Source organism: Otolemur garnettii, unplaced genomic scaffold, assembly GCF_000181295.1.
Source record: "Otolemur garnettii isolate 467f Iridium unplaced genomic scaffold, OtoGar3 scaffold00118, whole genome shotgun sequence".
Lineage (NCBI taxonomy): Eukaryota > Metazoa > Chordata > Mammalia > Primates > Galagidae > Otolemur > Otolemur garnettii.
Window position 1 is genome coordinate 2,296,063 of NW_003852513.1, and position 7,998 is coordinate 2,304,060.

The 7,998-nt window shown below is 48.2% G+C and overlaps 1 protein-coding gene across 2 annotated transcripts in view; it reads left to right on the forward strand.

Moving 5' to 3' along the window:
• ANKRD6 (ankyrin repeat domain 6) overlaps nt 1-7,998 on the forward strand; it is a 39,027-nt gene that overhangs the window by 11,165 nt on the left and 19,864 nt on the right. Inside the window, exon 4 of one of the 2 annotated variants that reach the window (XM_023517708.1) lies at nt 4,524-4,622. The gene's annotated coding sequence lies outside the window, so the exon portion shown is untranslated. Of the gene's footprint in view, nt 1-4,523; nt 4,623-6,619; nt 6,719-7,998 lie in introns of both variants that reach the window. The other variant, XM_023517709.1, reaches the window with a different exon arrangement.

Below are 7,998 nucleotides of genomic sequence, written 5' to 3' on the forward strand. Positions count from 1 at the left end.
TTTTTTTGGAGACAAAGTCTCACTCTGTTGCCCTGACTAGTGCTATAGCATCATCACAGCTCACAGCAACCTCAGACTCTTGGGCTCAAGCCATCCTCATGCCTCAGCTTCTCAAGTAGCTGGGACTACAGACGCCCACCACAGTGCCCTGCTAGTTTTTCTATTTTTAGTAGAGACAGGGTCTGGCTGTGGCTCAGGCTGGTCTCAAACTCCTAAACTCAGGCTATCCACCCACCTCAGCCTCCCAGAGTGCTAGAATTACAGGTGTGAGCTACCGCACCCAGCCAGTTGTATTTTTTAAATGTGGGGGAAGGGATTTAAAATGATTGTTCATTCATATAATGGAATACAATTCATATTAAAAATCATAGTTTAGGCTTCGCACCTGTGGCTCAAGTGGCTAAGGCGCCAGCCACATACACCTAAGGTGGTGGGTTCGAATCCAGCCTGGGCCCACCAAACAACGACAGCTGCAACCAAAAAAAAAATAGCCAGGTGTTGTGGCGGGTGCCTGTAGTCCCAGCTACTTGGGAGGTGAAGGTAGGAGACTCGCTTGAGCCAAGGAGTTGGAAGTTGCTGTGAGCTATGATGCCATGGCACTCTACCCAGGGGAACAGCTTGAGGCTCTGTCTGAAAAAAAAAAAAAATCATAGTTTAGAAGATAATGCTCTTGATTTGTTAAAGAACATGACAAAAGGATATAAAATCATATATGCTACATGTCCTAGTATTCATTATAAATTTACATATTAAAAAATTTAAGCATGGAAGGGTGTCACTAGAATAGTAACAGTCATTATCTCTAAGGATTGATGCTATGATTGATTTTTATTTTTACTTTGGTATCTTTCCCAAATTTTCCAAATGAACTGGTTATTCATTTACAATTAGGAGAAGAGGCATATTTTATGTTAAATATTAAAAAGCACTGTCAGTACCTGTGGGATATTTGCAGGAGAGGTAAGAAAGGGTCACAGAAGAGCTTGTCCTCATTTCTTTTTTTTTTTTTCTTTTGAAAAAGAGTTTCACTTTGTCATCCTTGGTAGAGTGCTGTGGTGTCACAGCACACCACAGCACCAAAACGCACACATGTACATGTATACACACATGCACACACACAGAGTATGTGCACAATATTATGGCCAAGTTGGATCCGAAATCACAGTATCTCTAGTTTACAACACCTTGACGCACATCCACACACAAGATTAGCAACAAACCTATTAGAAATAGAAATGCGCTCCATCAGTGAAGTGACTTCTCGGGGCCTTGTGTACTGCAGGAAATAGAAATGAAAACTTGAAACTCCTCTGCAAGCATGATCTACACGAGGAGCATAAGAACCTACATCAGCGGCCTTGACCTTGACCTCCTGGGCGACCTACCCTCCTTACTTTCCCATCTGCTCATGGAAGAGTGTGATTGAGCCATCCCTGTCCTCATGGAGACAGGGAGAGGGAAGGACTTTTCTTCTCCTGCACTTTCTGCTGTCTCCCCTCTGTAGTCCCTGCTCACCTCTAGGACACCCCTCAAGTCTGACACCTGTCCCTCTCTTTCCATGCTAATTCTTCAGTGTCCCCAGATTATTTCAGAAGCCTTAGCATAGGTTGGCTGCCTTGAGTCTAGTCCCTTTGCCATCCTGCTCTTGCTCAGAAACCTTTCAGTAATGTCCCCAACCTGATGCTGTCTGGAGGCCACCCCCAACCTGCCTCTGGAGCTCTCCCTGCCTCTTCCCTCCCCCACACACTCCTGCCTTCTGAGGAGGCTCACTGGCTCCTCCTGTTTCCTGCTCCCTGGGACTGGCCTGCAGCCTGGCCCCCAAGGCCTCCCCCTCCCTGAAGGACCACAGTGTTGTCTCTGCAGCTCTCGTGGCACCACACGCAGCTTCGTGCTGTCATTTGAATGTGTCAGGTTTCCCTCATGGGTTAGGCCTTAGGGGAAAGGAAACTGTGTTGTCATACTGCAGCACTGAGTGCCCGGCTCCCTGCTTGGCAGGCTGGGCACTGCTCCATGTCTTCAGTAGAGAACCTGAGCTGCTGTATAAGTACATTTTCTTTTTGTACTAACTCTGAGAAGTAGGTGGTCCCAGTTAATGGGTACATAAGTTTAAGCTGGGAGCCCATAGATGCTTGACCAAGACACAAGGTCATTTGCAAGACAGTTAGGGCCATGAACTAGCCCCGGTCGGTATAGATTCTCCCTCTAGATAAAATGGCTTTGGGAAGGTGGGTCAGGTAACTCATGCCATCCCAGAGTGACTTCTACATTCTGACCAGCCTCAGCCTCTGGGAGAGCCACTAGAAAGATCCTTCTTCAGCAAATATGGCGGCTCCTGTCTGGGAAATCCGTGCCCGTTGCTCAGAGTGGGGACAATTTCATACTTGTACGCCAGGTCCTATGTTTGAATGTTAGGTCTTGAGGTACAACTTACAGAGTTTGTCTTTCTTAGGTGTGAGATCACACTGCTGTATGAATTTTGGCAAATGCACACAGTCATATAAGCACCGCCACAAGACAGAGAATGTTCCCAGCACCCCCAAAAGTTCTTCACCCCAATCACTCTCTCCCAGCTCTGGGAACCACAAATCCGTTTTGCCTTTTCAAAAATATCCCGTAAGTGGAATCATACAGCCCTGCGTACGAGGCCTTTCTCGCCTGGCTTCTCTCAGTCCCCGTGAAGTCTTGAGGTTTCTCTGTGGCGCTGCGCGTTCGAGGAGTTCCCTCCTGTTTACCCCTGACCAGTTCTCCAAACGCGGAGTGGCCATGATTCGTCTATCCAAACATATGGGCTTCCATTTGCTTGATCCAAACACTTTTGCATATAAATTGATGTTTTCTTATTGGCAGAATAAGCTGTGGTTCTCTGTATTTCTTTCTTTTTTTTTTTTTTTTTGAGACAGAGCCTCAAGCTGTCGCTCTGGGTAGAGTGTTATGGCATCACAGCTCACAGCAACCTCCAACTCCTGGGCTCAAGCAAGTCTCCTGCCTCCACCTCCCAAGTAGCTGGGACTACAGGCGCCCGCCAAAACGCCCACCTATTTTTTGGTTGCAGCCGTCATTGTTGTTTGGCGGGCCCGGGCTGGATTCGAACCCACCAGCTTAGGTGTACGTGGCTGGTGTCTTAGCCACTTGAGCCACAGGTGCTGAGCCAGTTCTCTGTATTTCTGGGGCTGCCAAGTTTCTTTTACTCCACTCATTTATCCAGCACACTCTGCAAGCCAACCACAGTCAGGATAGAGGGTGTGGAATGTGGTCTGGAATGTGTATCCCGTTCCTGAGAACTAAGCTAGCAGCGGCTCTCCACCAGTGCCCATTGGACTCTCCTGGAGAACTTTCAGCAAAAGAAGAAAAAGCAAACTTAAGAAAAACCCCGAAGACCAGGCCTAAAATGACTGCCTGTCCAGGTTTGCCCCAGACTGAGGGACTTTTCAGAATGTAGGACTTCAAGTGCTGAGACAGGGACAGCAGAGATCCCAGCCCAAGGCTAAGTCAGTCAGTCTCCAGAAGGGCTACAGTGGTGCCAATGTCCCACCCCGAGTGGGTCTAGTGCAGCGAGGGCTGAGGACCTCGGAGCCCTCAGGCTTGGCATGTCACCCCCATGTTCCAGGAGGTAACAGTAAGGAGGACTCACTGGGCTGATTAGTGCTGAGGTTATGAGAAGAGGTCTGTGAACTGACCCGTCCAGTTTTTCTCTATTTAAAAATGAAAAAAGAAAAACCTCATTTCTCTTTTGGAAAGGTCAGGAATGTAATAAGATCCTGGAGGATCAGCCAGGGCCATGAGAGAAGAAGGGGAGTGCTGGGTGAGGGAGGAGCCATGGCAGGGGTGCGTCACCTGGGGAGTCCCCCTGACTCTGGGACAGCGCCAATCTCCTGTCATCCTGCGCCTCCTTTTTACTTCCCCAGGGCTTGCAGGTATTGCTCTCACAGACTCGAAAGTTCTGTTCCTGTCATGGCATTTTTCCTACAAGATTGCAATAGGCATTATTCTGACCCCTGGGCTGTGACATGTTGACGGGAGAGGCCAAAAAGCAAAAGGAACTGGAGCTGTGTGCTACATGACAGATGCAGCCACAGTTCCTGCTCGGTGGGCACCTTAGTCATAGTTCAAATTTTTTTGTATTTAAAACTATTAATATTGAGGGGGTACAAATGTTTTTGGTGACATGGATTGCTTTTGTAATGCTTGAGTTGCTGCTATAGCTGTGCTGTCACCCAAATAGTGTGCATTGTACCCATTAGGTAGGTTTTTGGCCCCTCCACTCCTCCTCATAGTTTAAATTTTGAAGTTTCAAGAAAAATACAAGAATAAATTTGAAAAAGCCACACTTCACAGGTAAGAAATTCAAAGCTGAGCATTTGAAGGGCCTTGCCTTGTGGATTCCAAATTAAATGTTCCAGCCTCTGGCGCCCCTGCTGGGACCACTCTGCAGGAGGCGCCAGCATTGACTTCTCCCTTCTGGGTAAGTGCTGCGCAGAAACGGGTTGCTAACATGTCCTCCCTTCTGTCTGCCTCTTTCCAAGGCGGGGAACACAGCTCTGCACCTGGCCTGCCAGAACAGCCACTCCCAGAGCACTCGAGTCCTCCTGCTGGGCGGGGCCCGTGCTGACCTCAAAAATAATGTGGGTGAACAAAACTGGCTTCTCTCTCCCCTCTGCCCATCTCTTTCTTCCCCTCCCTTTTTCTCCTCCTCCTTCTCATCACTTCAGAAAATAACCCCCAAAGCATACTTGAGTATTCACATCTAAAAATTAAGATGTAAAAAGTGTTTGAGAACTATTTCTAAAGTTATTCATGTTTTGCTAATTTCCTAAGAGGCCATTTTAGGCGCATGACAAGAGAAATCACAGGACTTGAAAACGTTGCTTTTTTCTCATCCTTTCCCCTTTGCTCCTCACTTTGGTTCATTTTATCTTTTTTTTTTTTAATTTGAGACTGAGTCTCACTCTGTTGCCCTGGGTATAGTGCTCACAGCAACCTCAAACTCTTGGCTTCTTCCTTCCCAAGTAGCTGGAACTACAGGTGCCTGTCACAATGCCCAACTAGTTTTTCTATTTTTTTTTTTAGAGACAGTCTCACTTTGTCACCCTTGGTAGAGTGCCATGGTGTCACAGCTCACAGCAACCTCCAACTCCTGGGCTTAGGCGATTCTCTTGCCTCAGCCTCCCGAGTAGTTGGGACTACAGGTGCCTGCCACAGTGCCCAGCTATTTTTTTGTTGCAGTTTGGCCAGGGCCGTGCACAAACCAGCCACCCTCGGTATATGGGGCTGGCACCCTACTCACTGAAACACAGGTGCCACCCCTAGTTTTTCTATTTGTAGTAGAGACGGGGTCTCTTGCTCAGGCTGGTCTTGAGCTCCCGACCTCATGCAGTCCACCGGCTTTGGCCTCCCAGAGTGCTCGGATTATAGGAGCGAGCCACCATTCTCAGCCCATTTTATCATTTCTTATAGCACATGCCTGCCAGTGACAATTGAGAAAGCCTGCTAACTGTTACAAGAAGGTCCCCACTCACATGGGGTGTCGTACTATTATCAGCAAAAATGAAGTAATGCCACTTAGAGAGGTCCTAGGACGCCCCCGCCCAGCATCTACAGAGGGCAGGTCCTGCTGATGACTGAGGCGTCCTAGGGACGAGGTAACCTGAAGGGGCACCTGAGTAGTATCCCTTCTTCCTCTATGAAGAATCTGTACTTCCTTTATAAATCCCACGCATCAGCCACATTGGCAAGAAAACCAGGAACTTCTCTTCAAAGTGGCCTTAGCTGGGGGTCTTCCTGTTTGGGGGCAGGCTTATCTAAGACTATTCTAGAATGTTCTGAACCTCAGCTTTCAGTTCAGCTCCTTCTTAATGCAGGGGACAAGGTTGAGCTGAGTAGCTGCCATTCTCTAGGTAGAGCTAGAATGGAAATGTCAGGAGAACACTGCAGGCATCACGGCTCTGGCTCCAGTTCTGTTGATGTCTTGCTGGGAGCAGAATCTACCTGTGCCCACTGAGGAAGACCTTAGTGCTGGGCTTTTCTGAATGCCCTTTTTGCTCCCAATGATTATCCCCTGGTCAGCTTCCCAGGCGACATTGTTCCATGTAGGATATTGGAGTCTTGTTGAAATGGGATGCTCCTTGAATTTGGGAAAACACACGTGCTCTTAAAACTTGACGACTCCCCTGCTGCCTCCTCCTTTTGGCCATGATGTGTCTGTGCTGGGAGCGGTTACCAAAACAATGCTGTTGGCCTTAATTTAGTTTACTTCAGGCCCCCTAGGTTGTAGGGAAGGCCAGGGTCAGTGGATCCTTATCAGATGCTGGAAAACAGACCCCTCCTCAACTCTTCCAAAGTCTGGTGGGGACCAGACATCCAGTTTCATAAACAGGAAAGCAGAGATTCTGTTTGGCCACATGATGGTTCTGCGCAGGCAGAAAATGAACAGGGCTGCCCGAGGTGGCAGGGCATTGGGGTGGGACACCAATGTTAAGAGAGATGCTTATATTCACATCAGCATCCCTGAAAGGGAGTTTGTAATTGTGTGCCAGCTTTTAAATGGTATTTTGTTTTTATTTTTCTCTATTTGGTTTTGTAACTGTTCAGTCTGTGCTTAGAGTCTGGTTTCTGTCCGCAGGCAGGCGACACCTGTTTGCACGTTGCTGCGCGCTATAATCACTTGTCCATCGTCAGGCTCCTCCTCGGTGCTTTCTGTTCTGTCCATGAAAAGAACCAGGTCAGTGCATGTCTCCTCTCCACGGCAGCCAGCTCCCTTCTACAGGCTGCCTGATGGGTGAGCAGAGGCTGCTGGAGGTACTGCCCTCTGACCCAGCAGGGTTCCACTCCTGCTGGTCTCTGCCTGGGTGTCCCAAGTTCTAATGGCCCTGGTTTATGCATTCTCCTTGAGAAAGCACCCTTATCATTCTGTGCACATCGCCACATTTGCATATTGCATATTTTCTGGAGATCCTGGGGCAGGTTTTTTCTGAGACAAAGTCTCACTTGTTGCTCTTGGTAGAGTGTGGTGGTGTCACAGCTCACAGCAACCTCAAACTCTTATGCTCTAGAGATCCTCTTGTTTCAGCCTCCTGAGTAGCTGGGACTACAGGTGTCTGCCACAACCCCTGGTGAGTTTTTCTGTTTAATAGAGACAGGGTCTTGCTCTTGCTCAGGCTGGTCTCCCAACTCCTAAGCTCCGATGATCCACCCACCTCAGCTTCCCAGAGTGCTGGGATTATAGGCATGAGCCATCATGCTGGCCCAGATCTGTAATTTTTAAAGCTCCCCTGCTGACTTCAACATTCAACCCAGATTGGAAATGCTGCTGGGGAGCTCCCCCAACACCAACATGAACAGCTACTTAACTCTGAAATGAAAGAGTCATTCTCCTGCTTTTCAAATCACCTGATGGGACAGAATGAATTGTTTTCCTTAGATTTATCTGGTTTCTTCACACGGCTAAGTCTGGAGAATGGCAGCATTTGCATTCGGACTTGGCCCACAAAGCTGCAGTTGTTTTTAGCCTCCTTTCATAGTTGATTATGTGGAAAAGCCCATTTTGTATAAAGAAATATGAAAACGTGTATATGGTCTGTATAGTACAAGATAGAAAACAGCCTTGGCCTGGCGCGGTGGCTCACACTTGTAATCCCAGCACTCTGGGAGGTTGAGGCAGGTGGATTGCCTGAGCTCAGGAGTTGGAGACCAGACTGAGCAAAAGCAAGATCCCATCTCTACCGAAAATAGAAAATCTGAGGCAAGAGGATCAATTGAGCCCAAGCATTGGAGGTTGCTGTGAGCTATGATGCCACAGCACTCTACCCAGAGTGATAGCTTGAGACTCTGTCTAAAAAAAAAAAGAGGCTGGGCACCTGTGGCTTAAGTGGCTAAGGCGCCAGCCACATACACCTAAGGTGGCAGGTTCGAATCCAGCCTGGGCCCGCCAAAAATGATGGCTGCAACCAAAAAATAGCCGGGTGTTGTGGCAGGTGCCTGTAGTCCCAGCTACTTGGGAGG